Here is a 24,857-nt window from a genome sequence, read left to right on the forward strand (position 1 = left end):
CAGGGTTCACCTTGACTGGAAGGGTAGAAAAGGAAGCAAGCAAGTAGGTGCATTAGAGAATATCTCCGCAGATGTCCTGATAAGGAGTGATTTTGAAATTACAGTGTGCATGCAGTTACATGTAGTCAAGCCTGGAGACAGACATGTGAAGCTGGTAGCCTGGGGAGACCCAGACAGCCAAGGCTGTTAAAGTAGCTATTTCAGGGAGGGAGATACCCTGTAGCAGTGAGCCCAAAGGTGAACCACAGCTGATGGTAGGTACTGATGATCCCTTGGTCACAGTGACTGCAAGGTCAGAGGTGAGTTGTAGTACCCAGGCTGACAGTGAGGCACTGCTGTTAGAGGATACCAGACTTCTTGTGAAAGGAGAATTGGGAAGGGTCACAAAGGTAGAACTGAGACAGGCTCAGCTCTTGGACCCTACACTAAGATGCTTGAGGGAGGTAACTAGGGAGGCACCTGATTCTCAAGGAAAAGGAGAGTCTGTATACTGAAACGAAGGTTTGCTGTATAGAGAGTGGACACGTGAGGGAGGGCTACAGGGTGAGGTAATACAATAGTTGCTAGTGTCTACAGCCTACTGCCTGGCACTTCTAACCATAGCCTATGGCATTCCTTTTTCAGGTCATATGGGCATAAAGCATACCAAGAGACATATTATCCAGAACTTTTATTGGCCTGGGACTGCAAGAAATGTAAAAAGGTACTTCAGGACCTGTGAGCAGTGCCAAAAAGTAGGCAAGGCAGGGGACAAGGTCAAAGCTCCGTTGATGCCCTTGCCTGTGTTGAGGAGCCATTTCAGAGGGCAGCTGTGGATATTATGGGACCTCTGAGTACCCCAGGTTCCACAGGGAAAAAGTATATCCTGGCGGTAGTAGATTATGCTACTAGATATCCTGAAGCAATGGTTCTGTCCTCCATTGAGGCAGAGAAAGTGGCAAATGCTTTATTAGAGATTTTCAGCAAGATATGTTTCCTGAGAGAAATACTGACTGACAGAGGGCCAATTTCTTATGAAACCTCCTGGCTTGTCTGTAGAAGTACTGTGGGGTAAAGCACCTAAAGACCACCCCCTTCCACCTCCAGACTAATGATCTTATGGAGACGTTAATCTCTACACTAAAGAGCATGCTACAAGCATTTGCAGATGAGTTTAAGAGAGATTGGGACAAATACTTTTTCCCATCTTCTGCTTGCATACAGAGAGGTATCCCAGGAATCCACAGGTTTTCACCCTTTGAGTTGCTGTATGGGAATAGGGTGAGTGGCCCTTTAGATTTGATTTGTGATGAGTGGGAGGGTGAATGTGAATCCTGCAAGGAGCTTGTTGTGGCATATGTCCTAAACCTCAGGAAAAGGCTTAGAGAGCTCATGGGCTTGGCCCAGGAGAACCTGGCAGGAGCCCAACAGCAGAAAAAGGTCTGATGTGACATGAATGCTTGAGTCAGCGAGTATGCTGTGGGACAGCAGGTGATGGTTTTCATTCCTGTCAGACACAAAAAGGTGCAGGGAGCTTGGCAGGGTCCCTTCAAAGTGGCAAGGAAGGTCAGTGATATTAACTACATGGTAGAAGTGCTAGGCAGGAGGCAGGGCACAAATCCTACCATGTTAACATGATGAAGCCTTACCATGATAGGGAGGCCCTTGTGCTAAGTATTTGCAGTAGATGGCAGGAGGAGTCTGAGGGGGATCTATGGCTACATCAAGCCAGCCAGCAAAATGCCAAGTTACTAAGGTGGAACCTAGAGCTGCAGGCATATAACATGGCAGTGCAGTGCTATATTGGGGTCAGCAAAGCCAATGCAGATGGTTTCTCAAGACAGGGTATGGGTTAATGTGTTCCCAGACAGGCTTATGTCTCTCAAGCCATGTTTCTCAAGGGTCACTTAAAAAACTAGCTTGAGTCTTCAAAGGAGGAGAGATGTGATGATGTGAGGTATTGCCAGCTATGCCAGAGGAAGTACAGCAGTGAATGCGTAATATATGTCAACATAGCTAACTGGAGTTTTGTAAAGAATTATATGTCATTTGTATATCAAACTGATGCTTGTGTTGAAAATGTATTTGTAAAGCTGCTTATATTCGAAATGTAGCAACAGTGGGTCCTGCTGGACAGAAAAGAAATACACCTGTATGTCAGACTGTATTGTAACTCTTGAAATGAATATGTAGTAACAGAGAATGCTGGAAGAGAAGAAGTTAATCTCAGTCCAGCTAACTTTGAAAAAAATAGTCTGAAATTAAATTACCTGGTTTAGGCCATAAAGATTGTATCTTACAGTTATGATTGCAGCCAGAGACGAAATGTCTTTGAAAGCCAGGACTAGGAATTCTACTATATTGTCCTTAGGGGTAAACTAATTGCCACCCTGGAAGGGTGGAAGTTTTGAAAAGGTTTTATAGCTTCCAGATGCTATAACACATCTCAGCAAAGCTCTATCTGTGTGTATGGTAACACATATGTGCTAAATTCTGGTTCCATTTCTAGCAAAGGGGGCAGTGTGGAAACCAGAGTCAGATGACCAGATGTATGTGATGCCATTTTGTAATCCAGCACTGAAATTATATTTTCATACTAGATGACACAGAAGTCTCAGAGCAGTCTATTTTTGAAACGTGACAAAGAAGCAAGACCACTCACCCACTTCATCTTGCCTTGCTCTAGTAAGTGAACTAGGGGACAATAATTATTTAGATCAGTCAGAAAAATTTAGTGAGATTAGTTAAATATTCCTGGTATTTCTCTATTTCTCTCTCTCTCTCTCTATCCCTCTCTTTCTTGTCAACTCTTCTGCTTCAGTAAGTTGTCACTGTCTCTTCAATTGTGTGATTTAAAGTGTGTGAAGTAAGAGTTACTTTGTGGCACGTTCAGAGAAAGCTCAGATCTATAGACATATTTCGGTGTGCTTTCAAAGGTTCTAATCCAGAAATTTGTCAAACTGTTATTGACTTTTATTATACTATTTTATGTGTAGCTTTTGCCAATATATTGTTCTGGGCCACCATTAACCTGCTTCTGTCATAATGTACTAGTTTTGTGCTTCCCTCCCTCCCAATCTATGTAGCTTCACCCTTTTGGGTCATAAGTCTTTCTCCTCAGCATTTACACAGTGTCTGTCACTGAGCATCATTCCACTCTTTGGAACATCAGCTACTGTGCAGCATAGATTTTGGGACAAGTGCATGTAACAGCACTGTGCTTGACCCATGTAATTACTCACTTCTCTTAAAACATCTACATGCATGCTTCCATTCATATACACTGCATTACTGTAACTGATATGTACCTGTTTCACAGTAAGGGTGTCAATGACAATCACAATTGTGAATCACTGGATTGTCAAGGAAGCATTCATACCAAGATGATTGCATGCAAATAATAACTATTTATTGTGTCACTGTCAGTTGCCTTGTCTTATAGTTACACAATGAGCAGTGACAATGCAAGCACTTCCTAAATAAAACTGCACTTCTGAATAATAGTAATGGAATATGTTTGAAAAGGTTAGACATTGTTGTAAAAAAGTTGCAAGTGTGACCATTGAAGTGTAGACATACATTAACAGACTAAATTATTTGAGTCAACATCACTATAAAATCCAGATAACTTGGTTTCAAAATTCCATTAACACATATAGAATTTGTGCAACCTACTCACAAAATTGTTTGGAGTAATGTTTTTTTTAACTCTCTGCATGAAGCATGAAACTGGCAAGCTAATTTGCTCTACAGATGGAAAAGTATTAGTGCATGCATAATCCTGTCTTGAGGTGCTCAACTTAGAAAGGGAAATAGCAGTATTTTTTTGGTGCTCCATGCCAACCTTCATGCAGATAAGCAGTATACACATCCAACCATGTCTGAATCTGATTGGATACAGAACAGATACATGCTACCATCATGTTTCATGATCATGATTTATACATTTGTCATTGCACTTCTTCAATCCTTATATGCATGATAAAAGCTAATTATGAAACACATAAGGGAACAAATGTAGTTGTTGGAGGAAACATAACTTATAGAAACAGTTTTGAATCTAGGAGGTTCAGTTGATGACACAGAATGGGTGGGCATACAGACATATTAAGACATTAGTTTTATGCTTAATTTTTGCACAAATTTGTGTTGTGCTGTGATACTCTTTGGTTTGTCATCATAATTATTCAGGCAAGATCTGTACAACACAACTTTCCCAATAGGGAGCAAGCAGAAGGATAAGGTGCATTAATAAGGTGTGTAGCCACACTTACACTTACACTTACTCAGAAATGATTCATACAAACTAGTCAAGAACAATATGGCATATAGCTGGATTTGAACTGAGACAGAATTCCAAAGAAAATCTACAGAACTGAGTATTATCTAACCATACCACACAAAAACTCCTACTTCTCTAAGTTCAAAGCTGACAACAGACTGAAACAAAGGAGAATATAAGCATTAGTGGACTTATGACAACTGTAAAATCCCATAGAAAAGCATTTTACAAACATGGCAATAATGTCAACAAACCACACATGAAATGTTACTTCACAGCCTTAATTTTACTGGGCTGAAGGGATAATCATAAAACAATAAGGCAAGAGAGAATGTAGGCATCATACTTCATCACAGTTATGACAATTTTAACATCACATACGATTTACAATACAGCCAGCAGCATAACAAATGATCCAATGCAGAACAGTGTTATGTGTCATGATTTACAAATTTGTCATGAAGGCAGGAACCTTTGGACAGCATGCTTCCTTACAATATTTGCAATTGGAACACCCAATGTGGTATGCGTTCAACTCTTCAGCCTGTTCAAGAGAAGACTAGCCTCACTGTACATAATGCAGTGAGATAAAGTCCAGCAGAATGAAGGGCCACAAAGTAATGCAGTCAAAGGGAAAAACTCACAAGAGTTCCCCAAAGTTACAGATGCTGCTCAGTGACAGACATTGTGCAAATGCTGAGGAGAAAGATTAATGACACAAAAGGGTAAAGATACATACACAGGGGGAGGGAAACACAGACCTAGTACATTATGACAGAAGCAGGTTAATGGTGGCCCAAAACAATATATAGGCAAAAGCTACACATAAAATAGTACAATAAAAAAAGTCAATAACAGTTTGACAAATTTCTGGAACCTTTGAAAGTACACTAAAATCAGTCTATAGACCCAAGCTTTCTCTGAGCATGCCGCAAAGTAACTTTTACTTCACACTCTTTAAATCATACAGTTGAAAAGATGGTGACAACTTACAAATGTGCATTTTCATATGTTTAAAGTCACACTTCCGCTGTGGCTGTTGTGATTCATATTGTGTTCTCTGCATTGTATAACTAGCTAGGTAGGAGGTTCAATTCTAACTGTGATGAATTTGTATGTATGGTGCTAGTGTCAGGTAAGCAAAGCTTCAACAACAGATATGCTGTGTCCACTTCCACTCAGGCGATAACTTCAACTTTGGACACAACTCCTGCAGTTTATCCCACTTTTAACACAAACATCTTCTCTGCAACACACTAATGAGGTCATCCTTTCATAAATGCACTCTCTCACTATAAAAGTCAATATTTTCTTGAGGTGCTTGCAGTAAATACTGTGTTCTCTAAATAGGTCAGGAGTTTGAATCCAACATTGCTTAAACAGTGTGATTGTGTATTCTGCCATCTACAATTGACTCCATGACAACACCCCTTATGTAAACTTCCACTTAGGAGATTTACTCTTACTAGCAGAGGGCTATCCTATCTAGCTATGCTATCATGGACCAGAAAGGTATTCTTCCAACACTCCTTCCTATACATACTGGTCCTTACTATGGCCTAATTTCTTTTGAATATGCGTACATCCAAAAAATTTACAGAAATGTCAGAACACACAACACTAAATCTTAAAAACTCCATGGTGGTTTCCGAATGGGCAATGAACTTAAATAACTCATCATAGGTGCCCCCCCCACAACAGAAATTCATCATCCACAAAACGGACGTAATATTTTAAACAAATTTTCCATTCAAAAGATAGTTTGCACCCAAGGTATTTGTTTAGCAACATAGCAAAAGGGCAATTTAATAGGATGTCAAGATTGTGTACAAATGACAACAACTTTAAAGAGAGGTCATCTGAGTTGGCCCATGACCTTAGTAAAAGAGGTTACACAGGAGAGATAATACAGTGAGCATTTGAACAGTATCAGAAGGAGAGGGCCACTAAGATGAAACCTTGGTTTTCTAGGAGCAGCAATGACATATGGCCCTTAAGGACATCAGGTCAACAACTGTTACATGTTAACATAAAGTATAGCAACAACACAGGAGGCATATGCAATATTATCAGACAAAACTGGGGCATTTTGTTAACTGATGATACAATTAAGAACATTGTAACTGATCAAGCACTGTTTTATTTCAAAAGGCATAAGAATTTGAAAGACTTGTGTAATGATAGACATCAAATTAAAAGGGTTAAGACTACATGACAGGGTACTTTTCCATGCAGGCACTGCAAGGCTTGCCAATACATAAGACAGGATAATTTATTTGTACATCCTATGAACAAAAAGGAGTATTTCTTGACACATTATGCAGATTGTCACATAACAGATGTTATATATTTGGCTGAGTGTAAAGACTACCACTCATTTTACATAGGCAAGACTAATTGTAAATTAAAGAATGGGATTTTACAGCATATGTCTTCCATATGCTTAGGCAATGAACATAATGCTTTGTATAAATACATTAGTAGCAACAGCACACACATCTTTGATTTCATGGTACAGATAGTGAATGATTCCAGGAGAGGGGGAGGGGGTTTATGTAATTTAACTGAATATCATGAGTCTAAATGAATAGTTGAACTGGCAGCACATAGACCCTCAGGCATGAATGGTATAATCCCAATAAAGTCCGCCTTAAAGATGAGGTGGATTCATTATTGAATTTCATTGGTTGTTTGATATTTTAAGTGTGATGTTTTATCATGTTGCAATTTGTCTGAAGAAGGGTGTGTAACCTGAAAGTGCTTACTCTGTGTTCATTTTATTAAATTACTTGTTTTACAGCTTGGTGGTACATACTTTCTTTTTGCATTCTTTCAAATGTGCACCATCACAGTTGTAAACCAATATCTCATGTTGTCCGTGCAATTCCCGCAATGTTCTGTACCTTGTGATCTTAGATAGTCAGTTCAAATCCAGCCATTGCACCTTAAAATCACTTATGGCAGTAAGACCATGAATGTGTATGCAGTTAATAATGTTGCCAACCAGCTAGCTGCTGTGAAGATGTATAGCTGGGAATTCTCTTACAATTATTTCTTCTAATTTCTGACACAGAAATGTTTTATTTAATAATGATGATGCCACTGGATAAAATTTTGCTTTCCTAAGAAAATCTCTATGGCCTTTCATGTGTCATGAGGAAATGAGACAATGTTCTGCATAGTGCTGCCTTAGTAAAGCATGTGTTCAAATCCTTGATTATGCACCCATTGTGCATGAGTGCCATTCTCCCCTCACAGTGATGACTGCATTATACATCAATTGTGTTGATGTATACCTGTTGTGTGACAAATAGACATCTAGCAATGGTCTTTTAAAGAAATTACATGCACACAGATTCCTTTCAGCAATAACATAAAGGCATGGCTTAAAATACAGAATTTTAGCAAGAATTGCACCTTGGTGCATGTATTCATCACATTATTATGTAGCTTCTGTCATCACATAGTCAGGTGATCAAAACCCACAGTGACAGATTACAATCATTGTGTGCCTTAATACTGTTATGCTTGAATAATATTCACAACTGTTATAATGTGCACAATTACAGTTGGGGAAGTCTACCCATCTCTTGTTATCTCATGCAAATTGTTTGCAACATAACCATGTGATTTAATGACTTCCTATAGGTGGAGTCTCACAGCTGTGTTAAGACTTCCACTATGAAGCATGTGATTCATGCACATGTTGTTAGTCAGTGGACTTACATAGCTTGCTGATTAGTTCCAGTAAAGAGCACCATTATATGAATGTACTGACATTACACGTGTAATACTGCATCAGGTTACTATTAAACTTTGGACAAAGAAATGAAAGCTCACTTTGTAATTTCCTGGCAGCAAAACAATTGTCAAACATTTTTCTTAGCAAGTAAAACGTACATATCATTAAAATCTAAACACAAATTACTGTTAACCTCTTTTAGATATATCTTGATATATGTGGAAAAGCTTGTATACAACTCCCTCAGGAAATAGACTTCACCAGCTGCTATGGTTGAGGCTGAAGCACTACAATTAATAGGGCCAAGTTACAAGGTGTTGACAGGTCAATATCCTTCCTCCATTGAAGCTGTCCCATCACATCACCCTTCACACCGGCATACTCAGCAAAGTGAGATGTAGTTGTGGCCCCTGCTCACTGCCTTGTCCTTATGGACCTGCACATTGGAGACACACAGGGGAAAGAATCAATTAGTAAAAAAGCTACAAAGGTACACACTTGAGAATAGCAAACATCAGTAATATCAGCCCTGCCTTATCACCAGCCATTGCAGGTCTTCTTTAGCAGTCCTCACAGTTGAGGGCCTGCTTTCCTATGCTGAATAAGAAAGGCTCATTTGAGTGAAATGGGAGAGGCTGAGAGAAGTGGCTGCTCAACATACAGAACCCAAATTCCCACATCTATGTCCCTTACCCTGCTGTCAAGTAGACGGTCAAGTCTGTGTCCCCTTCACATAAGTATATAGTCCCACATAGTGATATTACCCTAGAACACACAGTGACATACCAGTTTTCATACCAGAGCCATGAAATGAATTTCCTCCACCTCCACAAACATAAACTCCTTACATTATCTCACCAGAAAAGTCAGTTATATATTGCAGCCATACCTGCAGGAAGCTTGAAGCAGAAAGCCGTCCATACAGGACACTGACTATATTTGTTATCACCAGCTCCGCACACATATTTTCTCCTCATATTACTGTATTCTGAATATCAATGGCATATGGCAAAAAATAGGAAGTAGCAGTAACACACCTGTACTAGAACTGCCAGCATCACCTAAAATTAAACAAACAGAAAAAATACAATGACAGACGCTTAACATACCATTTGACAGTGCTGCTAAACCTTTGCTTTCTACTGTTCGATTTCTTTAGGATGGTGTCTTCACAGGTCACCATATCTATACCTGCATTGCTCTCCCATTCTGGTTATGCCCATGGCCCTGGTCAGAACCTCAGCCAGGTCACACAAGGCTTCAGTTTTCCTGATTGGACTACCATATGGCACTAGCAGAAATAAGCATTACTGTCAGATTATATTTGTATATGGCAGGCATTTTAAAAGGTTTGAAATGGCAAAACAGTGAATAATAAATACAACATGATTTTTGCATTCTGAGAAGCACAACCCATTGCTGTACAACTGTATGACTCAAGCACATCCACTAGTCTCCTGTATTGCATTACAAGCATCATGTTATTGACGGGACGATTGGGATCTTCATGAACAAGATACGTACTTTGGCTGACATGACTGACAGTGTAATTAGGTGATTCAGAGACATACACAATACATGTCTATGCATAAAATTTGGAGCTTAGTAATACAGTGCAATTTTGAACACTGCCTACTACACTGTTTCACGATTATTCTACGACATGACAGATTGAATACAGATTTGTTTGCACTTGTGTAGCAACCTGTATTATTATGGCTACTTAAGGAGTGCTTCTACACCTAAGGCTAATCTTACTTTACACATGTATATTACACATGTATATTACACATGTATATTACACATGTACATTACTCTCCTCTACTATGAGTTAATAACTATAATTTAGCTTAGTTGCATTACTTAATCCGGATTTACACCCGGGATTATCTCTAACCTTGGAATTTGTATAACTTGTTAAATATGTAACCACTGTATATATTATATCTGTAATCTTAACTGCTTATCTTGGAGCTTTTCTCCCTGGGCTTCCGCTGAAAATGGGCATGAATCCAGTTGACTATCCCAGTCAACAAATGTACAATAAGTAAAATAAAAATATTACGAGTTCTACAATGCTCACGTATGCTTTATACTTACAGGTAACAATAAGGAATGTGTGTATTTCAATGTCTTAGATTACAAACTTTTCTGCTACATGTATCTTGCAATGGGTTTATATCAGGAGACAAATGTTTCCATCATCTGTCTACCTAATGTACAGCCACGTGAATTTATGGGAAACATGCCTGCTGCACAAGAGAGACCTATGCTTCTCCTCTACAACAGTGCCTAACAGAGAGGTTGGTCTATGTGTAAAGTGTATTCAAGTCTAAGTGCAGCATATGCAAAACCAACGTCTGTGCACATATCTGTCCTCACAAGCTATATTGCTTCTATTTCAGTAGGTTTCTTCTAAACTTCTACCATAAATATACTGTGTATTGCTGTATTGCCTTGCTTTCATAGGATTCATTATGTGCACAAGATGTGATGGTAGAAAGATGCCAGATAATTTTAGCAGACTCCTTCCAGGTCAAGAACCCATAGTAGCACACAATCCCTATACAGGAGGGCATTATTCTTGTTATTCAAAGCATGCAGAATGGTACCAGGTAACTATCCTGGGGTAGCACCCCTTTCCAAGCTGACACTGAGTGCTTTTCCATACCATTAGATCCTCTCTCCACCTCCTTGGGCATGATCCCCTTCCCAGTTTGTGCTGGTAGCCATGTGGCATTTTGCCCTCTGCATGTGTGCACATGCTGATGACTATAACATACTATACCCCTCCACCCTGTGTAGTATATGCAGTGATGTCTGAACCCTGTATAGCACATGTAGTGATGTCTGAACCCTGTGTAGTACATGCAGTGATGTCTGAACCCTGTGTAGCACATGTAGTGATGTCTGAACCCTGTGATGTCTAAATCTTTTGTAGTACATGTGGCAATGTCTGAACCCTGTGTAGCACATGCAATGATGTCTGATCCCTGTGTAGCACATGTAGTGATGCCTGAACCATGTGTAGTACATATAGTGATGTCTGAACCCTGTGTAGCATATGTAGTGATGCCTGAACCCTGTGAAGTACATGTAGTGATGTCTGATGCATAAACCATCTGTGATCAACAATGTATGTATCATGTTTGTTTTCTGTGGTACAGCACTGTCATGGTGTGCTCATCATACCCCATAGTTCTGTAGTAGAGTTTAGATATTCACCTGTGGCACAAAGTATTGTGGCCATCACCATCTGGAGGGGGGGGGGTGTTATCCAGCACATACATCTTCAAGCTCTGACTTACTGCCCTCTGCAGATGTTGTCACTGATGCTTTTGTGTTATGTTGGTTTGCTGTACTATGGGGCTGGTCTGGTTGTTTCCTGATACCTTATTATGTATCATTGCACAGGTTATAGCCAGCTTGCAGACTGTGGGTGGCAGTGCTGTAATTCCACTCAAGACATACAGAGTCAGTGAAAGCATACCATCAGCAGGCTAAGTATACATTTTATGATGTCCTAGGCCTCTGCATGTAACTTCTTGATTGTGTACAAGTGTTGTAAGCCAGGGTTCAAGGGGATGTTTATCATCACAAGTAGCACATGCTGGGCATGTGTCTGGAGCATTTACTGTTTTAAGTATACAGTCTGCCTAGATGTGCAAATTTATTCTGCCTATAGTGCCTGAACTTATCAACTAAATAGCTTTGTAGAAAGTTGCCATACTGGAAGCAGTGATATAGGTGGCATGTGTGCTATATATCTGAATCATGGCATCTGCCTTGCATCAATATAAGTACCTTGGTTAGGATTCTGTGTGCATTGCACACTACCTGGCAGTTCAGAGAATGGAAACCTTTCCTGTTGACATACCTCTTAGAATGTAGATCAGGTTAGGAATTTATTGTTATATGTTTATAGTCTATGACAGCAGTTCATCAGCTAGGTATGCCATGTCATAGAAGCCATCCGTCACAAACATCTTTGTTAATACAGGGATAGAAAGCTACACATTGTGATTAAATTCCATATGTTGGTAGCACATATCCACCAGGATCCTAACAATTTTTCTAGTGATGTGGAACTGATACTCTATCTCTCAGGTGGCCAAATTGTGGAATGTTATCTAAAAGCCTCATTCACCATGTTGTACTACTAGACATGATAGCACATCAAGAGTCCCATCCACCATGCTGCATTACTATATGTGAAAAAAATAGCATTAATCATAAAAAGAGTCTGCTGTGATATTAGTGATTGCCTTACAGGCCTTGTTAGTCTCTGCAATGCAAGTATTTTCTTTGTGGTTTGGCCTTTTGTAGAGTTGCATAGGCTAGTGTGCAAGATCTTCCTGATACAACTATAAATTGAGGCACTGGTTTACTTGTATACAACCACTCATCTTAAATACAAATAAAAGTATGAAAAATCTGAATGTACTCTATGTGGTAGTTATGGTTTGCATTATTTATTTTTTTACTTATATGTATTTGCATAGTAATACATATTTGTGATTATATCTCATTAGTTTTTATTGATGGCTGATCATGTGATTGTGTGTTCATTATAAATTCTGGTGAATGGCCTTAATTTTGATGATGTCTGTACTTACTGTGTTGGATAAAATCACTTAATAATTAATAATCATCTGTTTTTCTTGTGTATTGGCCCAGTGTTCTGTCTACTGATTGGATTTATTTGTGTGCCAGCTTGCTGATGGAATAGTGATCCATTTATTTGCATGTATTAGTTTTTGGCTGGATGGATCTAGTTGGGCATTTTTGAGTTTCTTGTGTATTTTTTGCCTGATGTGTTTTCTTTCCATGGAGTCTCAGGAACTCATAAAAGAGTGCCTTCACGGGGCAATATTTCTGCTGCACTTGATATAGCAGGAACATCTGAATTTGATGCTATTTGGTTGACTGGAGAGCTCACTAAGTTAGTTTGATTGCTTACTCAACAGATGGTGGTCAACCAAGACAGTTATTACCATCTTTTAGTTAACAAACATCAGCATATTTGTCAGTTTGGTAACAGTTTTAATAACTTGAATGGAATTAATACCAAGGTAACTGATTTGGTGACCAACCAGACATGTTTTCATATATAATGGCATGTTCCTTTGGTGTTGCCAAGTGGTGGGGTACCCACGGATATTTCTTCAAAATATAACAGCATGATTAACAATGCAAGTGATCAAGATGAATCTTTGAACATCAAGAAATTGACTTTTTCAAATCAAAATGGTTGACTGACAGAGGGTCTATTACCAATCAACTTGAACTGTTTGAAATTTATTGCATTTGCACAAATTATTACTTAATAATTTGTTTTTAAATTCATGTGTTAATGACAAAAAAGTACCTTGTGGTCTTCATGTGTGGACGTTCACAAGTGGACTTTTAGTGAACTCCGATTAACATATTGAACTGTTTTTTAGAAATGCTTTTTAGACATGGAGTTGAATTAATGAAAGTAATCATTTGTGACAACAACAGAGAGATGGACAACTTCACTAAAGTTATTGAAGGACTTGATCATAGTTTTAAGGAAGACTTACTATTTGATTTCATTAGGATAGATATTTGCGTGTGCTTGACAAAGTGGCTCAGTAATGTGTGCAGTTAAAAAATAAGAAAAAATGAGATAGGCATGCTGAAGAATATAAAAAACATACTTTATATCCTTTGCCCACTAATAATAATTTGGTTAAGAATGATTGTAGTAGAAATTCCAATACTGATGTAATAGTTGATAATTTTGTTTACAATAAGGGTGATTATGGAAATGGTCCGTCACAAATTGAAGCTAGATTAGACATTAATGACATTTTAGAATTCCCATTCCTGTGCAGATCAAGCAGGTTAGTGCAGCAAACCAGAACAAACAACTACAGTTCCAGGGGAGAAGAGAAATTTTACTCTCAGCAGAATATTGGGGTAAAATGAAGAGAAAGAGTAAGACAAGGGAATAGGTGAGGCAGGTCCACCTGGAACAATAATTACCCCCCCACCCCACCTATAACTTTCTGTGAAAATGATACTGTGGCCAAACAGAAGGGTAACAGCATTTTCAATTACAGTAATTTGAACATCACCCATGATTACATTTCTTTATTTGAAAAGAGGTTCATATTTATCCTCACAATATGGGCAGCTTGATTAACACTTTAATGGAACTGAGATTATTCACAAGGAAATTAAATTGTGCTGTTCTAAGCAATGGTAAAAATGGGGTAGTAATAAATTTAACAATAATATAGTTAGGAAGACAAATTTGTTAAACATCCCATTAAATCCTTTGATTTTAACATTTGAAAAAGTTTGTGAGCAGGAGAGTTATCAATCTTATATTGTGTTCAATGCATTTAACACTAATTTGACTAAAGAGGAAAGGTCATTGCCTGTGTTTATAAGTAATGACTGTGAATTAAGGATGATGAAACTTGTAAGGGGTGGGAGACCTGTATTAATGGGCAATACTCATCATATTGGTGAATTATTAAGTTATTCAACAATGAAGACAGGCACCTAGCAGTCTCTAAGAATAGAATTCACATTGCTTAAAAGAAAATAGATTTATTTTTGAATGACTGTTTATTACAAGGAAGTATTGGTAGAGACTTATTTAAGTTTTTATATATAAAAGACCCCATTATTCTGAAGATATCTGCTGTAATAGAAATCTACAAAAATTTAATTAATCCCCCATTTATTCCTAGAGTTGTAGTCCAGGGGTCTAAGACTTATCCCTTGGCTGTTTACAATGACCATGTATTAAAACCTGTTCGTAACATGTGTCCACATTCGGTAAAATACTCCTGGAGTTTTCTTATTAAAGTTCTAGTCTGAGTTTGTATATGTGGCTTTTGGATGATATTTGTAATTTTTGTCTGATATAGAAGACAGCATAAAAGGTTTTATGGATGACATCAAAATTCTATGTTATTTTTAACATTCAAATTTCATTATGATTTTAATGTGTTTAACTATTTAAATGTTTCTATTTATATAACTCAGAGAGAGTTTACATCCACTATTTATAGAAGACCCACATATTCAAACTTATTTTTACATTGTCTAGTAGTCACCCATTATCACAGAAGAAAAGTGTTGTTAAAGGTCATATGATATCTAATGACCTTACTTTTATTAGAGAGTCTGATTTTTTTTAACATTGATGTTATTTGAATGAGGCTATCCCAAAGAACTTGTTGACTGCTTGTTCAATGCAGTTTGGTGAGGTAGGCATACTAAATTTAAACCACTGTTAGGAATGGGTACATATATAATAAACAACATCAGTCTAAGGACAATTTGGGAAATTCTTTGGTGTTAGACTAGAAAGTTGACATAGATAATATTAAGACCATTATAAGGAATAATTAGAATATTTGCAAAAGTGAATACCCTGGATTCTCAAAAGTTTGCATGGAGTGCAAGATTGGTGCAGGTACTCAATCAGGCAATATGTCTGCCATGCAATCCAGGAACACAGGGGCGTGCACAAAGGCTCCTGCACTAATCTTGCATGGACTAAGCCCTGGTATGCAAATCACCCCATTTGCAGGTAAAATCCATGCAAATGAGGTGATTTGCAATCCAGGAAGCTCGCAAAAGTCTGTGCAAGGCTAGTGCTATCTGTAGAAATGTACTCGGTTAGTAACCGAGGATATTTCTGCAAAATCCAAAATGGAGCTATGACAGCTCTGAATAAAGGCTACATATCAAGTAGTAAGCATGCCAATGGCCAAGTATAAGGCCATTAGCATTGCAAACAAAACAAAAACAAAAAAAAAAACATTTTACCCAGTTTTGGCTGTTTAAGCGTAGGGCAGCGGTGCGCAAACGGGATCAGGGGGATAATAAAATAAACCTAAAATAAGCATTCTAACTAAAAATCAGTATTCTGTCATGCAAGTCAATGGCAGGAAGAAGACAACCTGGCCAGTGAGTAGTGGTTGCTAAGGGGGGAGGCTCAGTATGAGACATGTAACTATGCATTAGTAAGCAATCCTATGCAAATGAGGGGAAGGATAGTGAATCCCAGTTTTCCCCAGGATGTGAGTCAGGTCCCAACAGTGTAAGAGTAGGAATTGCTTGGTGCAAGCCAAGGAGGTAGGTGACATCATGGGGGGAGGGGTGTCAGGCATACTGTAAGAGGATTGGAGCCCTGTGGCTCGGGTTTGCTCCTAGCTTAGCACAGCTAAGCTAGGGGGTGTGTCTAAACCTGCCTAGCACACTTTACAAAGCCTAAGCGGGTGTTTGCGCCACGCGCCGGGTTTTACAGGAAGAAAAAAGAAGTTAAACCAGGAAATAGCAGCAGTGTGCACATTTGTGCACTCTGTTTGTGCGGTGCGCACACTGGCTTAAACAGGGTGGCAATGGGAAGGGAAAACAGCAGTAGGAAGGTAATCAAGGAGAACCAGTGTAGCTGGCAGATGAATGTATCAGAATCAGCCAATTACACAGGCAGCAGACCAGCCCAGTCCAGAACACTACTATAAACTAAGCAAACAGCTTCCCCTCTGGTTTTTCCCACACTCTACACCACCGGTGTATACAAGCGGGGAAATTTTAACAAATAAACCTACAAAATGAGAGGGGCTGCAGCAGGCAACATAGAACAACATGTGCAAGAGGCTGAAGGTGGTGAAGATGTGAATGCTGCTGAACAACCCACAGTTAGGAGACGCAGAAGAGTGTACAGACCCAGGGTAACCTACCAGGGGCTACATGAGCTGGAGATAGTGGAGCGCAATAGGGTGGACAAAGACCTCCTACAGCAAATTGTTGAGCTGTGCTGGCCACACCTGACACACCAGACTGACCAAGGGAAACCCATCCCAGTGGATAGCAAGGCATATGTAGGTCTAAGTATACTAACCACGGGTACCTCCCAAAGCACAACTGGGGATATCATGATGATCTCACAGGCATCAGCATCCAGAGTATTCCACCAGTTCCTGGATGCCATCTCAGCACATGCCAGTGAGCACATATATTTCCTCAACACCCGTGAGGTGCTGACCAGCAATATGAGTCTCTTACACCAAATAGCAGAATACCCTGGGGTAGTGGGTGCTATAGACTGCATGCACATATGCATCAAAGCACCACCCGGTGAGCAGGGTAGGGTCTACATCAACCACAGGGGCATCCCTTCCATCAACTGCCAGGTCGTATGTGATACCCAGGGCATTATAATGAATGTGTGTGCTTGCTGCCCTGGAAGCTATGACGATTCCCACATATGGCATCTGACGCATCTGTACCAGAGATTTGTCAATGGGGACATCCCCTATGGTCACCTAGTGGGGGACGCTGGGTACACACTGGAGCCGTGACTGATGACACCCATTAGAAATGCAAACACACCTGAACAACAATGCCATAATGAGGCGCATTCACAGGCCAGACATAATAGAGCATGTGTTTGGGATGCTCAGGTCACGGTTCCAGTGTCTGGACACATCCGATAGAGCCTTGCAGTATTCACCAGCTACATGTACCCAAATTGTTATGATATGTGCTATGCTACACAATATGATCCTGTGGAAACAGCTGCAGCAGGAACAGCATGGGGCAGGGCCACACAGCCCCCCATCAATGCCAAGATCTGCACAGGCACAAAGTGACCCTGAGGAGGAACAACCTGAGCCTGCCCCAGTAGGCAAAAGGAGGCATGCCCAGTATGCCCTGGCCTTGGCAAAGAGGCAATGCATAGCAAATGCACTGACACAGCAGGGACCCAGGGAATGACACCTCTCTCTGACTCGCACATACAGTAAAAGGGATGCCAAACAGAACACTACCTGTGCTCAACCATGTATAGGGAGTGTACTTTGTGCATCTGATATAGGCTATCCTCCAGCACCATCCACAAGTCTGGCACACCCTCAAGGTAGGTCAATCAATCTACCAATTGCCAAATGGAGTAGAATGTGTCATTACCTGTAGCTATGGTATGGATGTGAGCATGCAAGGGAATTGAGTGGCTGAATGTTATGACAGCAGACAGTAGACTCCAATAGTGGTACCATGACATCTGTAACACATACTGGAGTCACCATAGTAGCCAGTACTACACAGGGTGACAAAACCCACTGCAGAAAATGTGCTGAGTGACATGTGTGTCCATATGACTCACACATGCCAGTCAGGACGGTTCATATACCCAACAACAGTCTCAGCTAGCAGGGCAGGTGTAGACAAACCCAAAGAGAGCCTGTGCCATGGCCCCAGAATGATGGCTATGGTTATCCTCCCCCTGGCCTACACAGCCAGACCACAGCAGGGCAGGCAGAGGGATGTTAGTTCTGAAGGGGAGGAAATCAGACAATAATATGTAGGGCAACCAAAGCCACGATCTGTAGTACACTGGTATGCTTCTAGTCAGCATGATAGTTAGCAATACAAAATGAAATGGAGCACCTACATACCAGTACAGTCATAGCAAATGTGTACAAGTGTCACGTGCACCCCACATCATACATAGTAATGTAATAACAGTCAGGTGTGCCCCCCCCAACCCTGTGTAGAAATGTAGAAATAGTCAGGTGCGCTCCCCTCATCCTACATAGTAATGTAAAAACAGTCAGGTGTGCCCCCCCCACTCCTGTGTAGAATTTTAGAAACAGTCAGGTGTGCCCTCCCCCCCCTGCAGAAACAGCATGCTACCTATTGGTGTACAACACAAAGGTCAGCACTGCAGCACAAAGTACCTGGACATGATCCACACATTCAATACAGACGGCCATACTGGGCATGCTCACACACTTAGAGAAATGCAGGCAATGTGAGTCAACAACATACTGAAACATCATAGTGGGCATGCTCACACATGTAAACACATGAAGGTCATGTCTGTAAACACCAGTGGACCAGACATATCTGGCAGTTGCAGTTGTTAGTGCAGACACTCATCAGTATGCACCACTCATGCCTTGCACACACAGTGGATAGGGATACAGACATATATGTGAGGATAAGCCAAAGGTAGACATACATAGATGTGTGGAAGAGAGTGACTGTGACAAGGAGCCATGCAGGCCTGTCCCACCCAGCACACGGCCAAAGAGCCCCAAACACATGAGGCGCAAATGTCACTCACTGCAGATACTAGCCACCAGTATCTGTCAGCATTACAGACTATGTGGTGCATGTGCCAGCTGTGTAACATGACTGCACAAGGAAGTAGTTATCTTGCAGCTGTATACATGTACCTGTGAAATATGACCCTGTGTGTACCCGCATGTGGCGTGTCAACCCCTAGATGAATGGGTTATGGCCCATGCACACACTGCCCTCCACATAGCCCTACTATGACAAGCCTTCTGAGGTCATCCAATGTGAAATACATCTTTGAGAGAGTTGTAGCCTAGTAATCTCCATGGTGTGTCCCATAACTGCATACTGCTGTAGTGTGATACACTAGTTAGGTAGGAGTTCTAACCCCAGACTTAGCAACTGTGAGTGTGTGTCTGTTTGTGTGCATCTCTGACTGTGTAGAGAGCAATGCTTTTTAGGGTATTCACACTCCATACAATTCATATACTTAACTTTGGCAAGGCTGCTGATGTCACCCACCTAGAAATGCACCTCTGGGAAGACTGTCGACTAGTAGTCTCCGTAGTGCGTCCTATAACTGTGTGCAGCTGTAGTGTGATAAAGTAGTTAGGTAGGTGTTCTAATCCCAGACATGGCAAATGTGTGTGTGTGTCTGTCTGACCCTGTTTGTGTAGACAGCAATGCTTTTTAGGGTACTCACACTCCTTACAATTCATATACTCAACTTTGGCAAGGCTGCTGATGTCACCCACCTAGAAATACACCTCTGGGAAGAATACAGCCTAGTAAACTCTGTAGCGCATCCTGTAACTGCATACTGCTGTAGTGTGATAAAGTAGTTAGGTAGGTGTTTTAATCCCAGACATGGCAAGTGTGTGTGTGTGTGTGTGTGTGTGTGTGTGTGTGTGTGTGTGTGTGTGTGTGTGTGTGTGTGTGTGTGTGTGTGTGTCTGTCTGATCCTGTCTGTGTAGCGAGCAATGCTTTTTAGGGTACTCGCACTCCTTACAATTCATATACTCAACTTTGGCAAGGCTGCTGATATTACCCACCTAGAAATACACCTCTGGGAAGGTTGTAGCCCAGTAATCTCTGTAGCGTGTTCTGTAACTGTGTACTGCTGTAGTGTGATAAAGTAGTTAAGTAGGGGTTTTAATTCCACACATGGCATGTGTGTGTGTCTGTCTGTGTAGAGAGCAATGCTTTTTAGGGTACTCACACTCCTTACAATTCATATACTCAACTTTGGCAAGACTGCTAATGTCACCCACCTAGAAATACACCTCTGTGAAAGTTGTAGACCAACAATTTACCAGTCAATAAATACGATATAACTGGTGAAAAATGAGTGTCCGGTTCGAAGGAAGAGACTGTCGTTTATTGCTACATCAGGTTAAGCGCTTTCATCTGTCCTCCATAGACTTCTTCGGAACACCATTTCTCAAACTAACAGCCTTTAAATAGTACTAATTAATTCAAATTATCCAATCCTGTGATACACCAATTTAATCTCATGAATATTAATTTCATGGATACTGAATGATTCATCCTAACCATAGATTCTCATAACACAACCATATAAAATCAAAAAATACATGATAAAAATAACTAAACAGTGTGTTACTGTTTAAGCATGATAAAACATTTATAATAGATTCAATAATACAATTACATGGTAGAATAAAATAAGCTTAAAAATGTTAAAAATACAACTTTATGTTGTGTCTCACAATAAACACACAAAACTGTGGGAAACTTGTAACTTGAGTATAATAAACTTGGAACAACACCTACCCTACTATTAATATTGCTTTTTTTCTTACCCATTCTAGTGCCTTAATAGGGGCTTGGTGGGAATACAATCATTTAATCTGGGGTAAGTGGCTGCATTTAATAATATTTGCCATTTCACTTCTCTTTCCCCCAGTATACCTTTCATATCACCTCCTCTAAGATTAATCTTTACACACTCTGCAATTGCAGACTTGAAGGTATTACAAGTCTCACTGTCCCTAATATACCTATATAGGGCATTATTAGTATCTTGCTTTCTTATACAATAAAGATGGTCGTATATTCAGTTTCTTAACCTCCTCTCAGTTTTTCCTACATAGAAACATGGACATTTTGTACAGATGGCTAAATAATATCAACAAAACAACAGTAAGGTTCAAAAAGGGCAATTGTCAGACCCAGTTTGTGATTTACTAACCAATAAATGAGTTAGTTCTATAAGTCCGCTCATCTTTGTTGTTTTCCTCTGTCTGCCTTTCCCACTCCCTTTCTTGTGGATGTGGAGACCTACACCTGCTTTGCTTGGCAGCCGCATGTGTATTTTAAGTGATGCTCATGATCAACTGATGGCCTCTGCATGAATTGCAGCCTGCCCCTAGCTGATTGCATGTGGAGCAGTTGTGGTAACATTCCCATAGCCATTTGCATGGAAACACACTCCAATAGCTGTACCTCCCTGGACTACATGAAAAGAGACATGGAGGAGCTCACTGATCATGTAGCCCAGTCTGGTATGACCCTGCCCCTGAGTAGCATCCTGCCCTCACCAATAATGATACCATGGTATAGAGAAAAAATGATCAATTTCAACAATTGGCTAAACTTCTGGTGTCATTCAAAGGGGATCCAGTGTCTGTCAGCCTGGGATGACATGCTCGACAAGCCACGCTGCTTTGCTAGAGACAGCTTGCACCTGTCACCCTTAGGCTTTCAAATACTGACCAAGGCTCTTGCCACCCCCATAGTGCCTTTTTTAGGCAAGGCTCAAAAGACAAACCCACTGCTGTAAATAGCACAAGTAACAAAAAACTGAGGGTAATGCTGTTCAGTGCCAGAAGTCTAAACCTCAAAATGCACGCACTCTAGGCACTCCTCAGTATGTAGAAAATTGATATATGTGCAGTAACAGAAACCTGGTTTAAGGCTCCAGAGAGCACCCCAGCACTACCAGGCTACAACTCATACCATACATTTTGGGCACAAAACCCGGACCGAAATACAAAAGGCGGGGGAGTATCCATATTCATCAAGGATACCCACACCTCCAGGTTAGTGGCACAGTAGGATGCTTCAGAGATCATCCATGTGCAACTAACAACGAGCAAAACTGCTATTCAAATTATAGCTTGCTACAGATCACCCACCATGTCCTAGGACCACCACTCTGCATTCCTGGAAAAAATGGGAAATATAAAGGTCCTAGCAAACACCCTGATATTGGGTGATTTCAATTATCCAAACATTAACTGGGAGAACTACTCAAGTACGAACTCCCTGGCCCAACATTTCCCAGAATTTATAAACTCAAACACCCTGGATCAACTGGTTAACACCCTCACCAGAGGTGACAACATATTGGACCTGGTCATCACCAACATGGGCGACCGGTGTTCCACACCTGAGGTCAACCCCTCGCTGGTAAGATCTGACCATAAACTAATCACTCTGGATATCCACATTCCGCCACCACCCCTGGTCAAAAAAACCACCATGAAAAACTTTTCAAAAGCAAACTTCACGTTACTTAAGACTAAGGTGGGAAGTTTCAAAGCCCCCATGCTAAACGATAATGCTGTCCAAGCTGCAAAATCCTTTACTAATGCACTCTACCGGTACCTACAAGAATGCATGGATCGTGCTATCTCAAATAAAACCAAGACTCACTCCTCCAAGAAAAGGAAACCGGTCTGGTGGACCCCTGCCATAAACAAGCTATACAATAGAAGGAGGAAACTAGTACAGAAAAGAGTAAAATCTCAAGAAGGGAAGACATCCCTGATCAGTATCAGCAAGAAACTACGTTCCCTCATAAAATCATCCAAGGCTAGCTTTAAAAGAAAAATTACCATGCACTCCAAAGATAACCACAAGGCATTCTTTAGCAATGTCAAGAATTTAAGTGGCAATTCTCAGATCTGCTCGGAGTTAGTGCAGAATGGCACAAAATACATTGAATCGACCGATATAGCCAATATCCTGGCAGACAGGTTCAGTGCAAACTTCTCCCCCCTCTCACCCCCAAAAGGGCCCATAACTATACCAGAAGAATGTAGCGCCCCTGAAATCACAGACACTCAGGTTAAAACAGCCCTTTCTAAAGCCAAAAACACAGCATCAATGGGACTGGATGCTGTCCCAGGCTGTGTCCTACATGAGCTCAAAGATGAACTATCCCCTCACCTAAACACACTATTCAAACTCAGCCTCTCCACAGGCTACATGCCCACAGAGTGGCGCACAGCAATGGTTATTCCGCTCCACAAAGGTGGAGCCACAACAGACCCTGGGAACTATCACCCTATAAGCCTGACCTTCTTGGTCTGCAAAACTATGGAGTGCATCATCATGGATCTCATTAACAGAGACATTGGAAACCTCCAAACACTGGACCCAACCCAGTTCGGCTTTGTTAAGGGCAGATCATGCCTCCTAATCCTGGTGGACTTCTTTGAGACAGTTACCAAGGCTATAGACAAGGGAAAGGTGGTCCACACAGCCTACCTAGACTTCCCAAAGGCCTTCGACACTATTCCCCACTCAGGTATTATAGACAAGCTCACCAGCCTGAACATAAACCCCTACATCATGAGATGGGTTGCCAACTGGCTCACTGACAGAACCCACATGGTAAGAGTTGCAGGAGCTAGGTCTGACTCTAAACCTGTTACAAGTGGCATTTCCCATGGCTCAGTCCTAGGACCCCTCCTGTTTGGCATATACTTCTCAGAGGTACAGGCAAGCACAGGAGGACTATGGCTCACCAAGTTCGCAGATGACTGCAAACTAGGGGCTATAACTGACTCTCCAGCTGACACAGACATCCTCCAAAAGGGTCTTACTGAGACAGATACCTGGTGTCAAAACCATGGTCTCAAGCTAAATGCCAAAAAGTGCATAGTTATTCCCTTCGGAAAAAAATAAAGTACCCACAAACTACCACATAAGTGGTAGCCCCCTAAATAAGGAAGACGTAATAAGGGATCTGGGGACCCAAGTAGATAGTAAACTCTCCTTTGATAATCACATTGCCAAAGTGGTTAGAAAATCCTTCTATGTGGCCCACCTAATCAGAAAAGGGTTTGCATCCAGATCGAAAGAGGTCATTGGGCCCCTTTATGCATCACTCATCAGACCCATCATAGAGTACAATGCCCCATTTGGGATGTACCTTACAAGACACCTGCAACAACTGGAAAGACCACAGAAGTTCCTCACCAAAAGGATCACTGGCCTCAAGCAGATTCTCTATGCGGCTCGACTGAAGAAACTCCAGCTGTATTTGGTTGCATACTGCCTACTCAGAGGTGATCTCTGCCTGACATACAAGGTCATGTCCAACCCAGATATGATGGACATGCTCCACCTAAAGAAAACCATATCCCCTTGAGCCAAACACTCCAGGGATCTAAACTTCACCACAACAATAAATAGGATGTGCTGGAGGGATAGATTTCTGTCTCAGAGACTTCCCATGCTCTGGGACAAGATTCCAATCTACATTAGGCAGAGCTACTCACTAACCCTCTTCAAGAGAAACCTTGACGAGTGGATGGGAAACAGAAAGTTTATCCCAGGGATCACCTCAATGGCTCTGCTGGACAGAGGCACAGGGAACTAATCTAAGTGAGTGGCGAAAGCTAACATATTCTGGTTAGGCTTATAAATGCCTTTGGGCAGATAGCCTAGTACCTACCTATGAACCTATGAACCTATGAATATCTAGGAACATCATGTTGGTGTTGGCCCTTTTCATTCACTGTGAGCAGGAAC

This window comes from Protopterus annectens, chromosome 1.part2, assembly GCF_019279795.1.
Source record: "Protopterus annectens isolate FY-2018-M chromosome 1.part2, PAN1.0, whole genome shotgun sequence".
NCBI classification, from domain to species: domain Eukaryota; kingdom Metazoa; phylum Chordata; order Ceratodontiformes; family Protopteridae; genus Protopterus; species Protopterus annectens.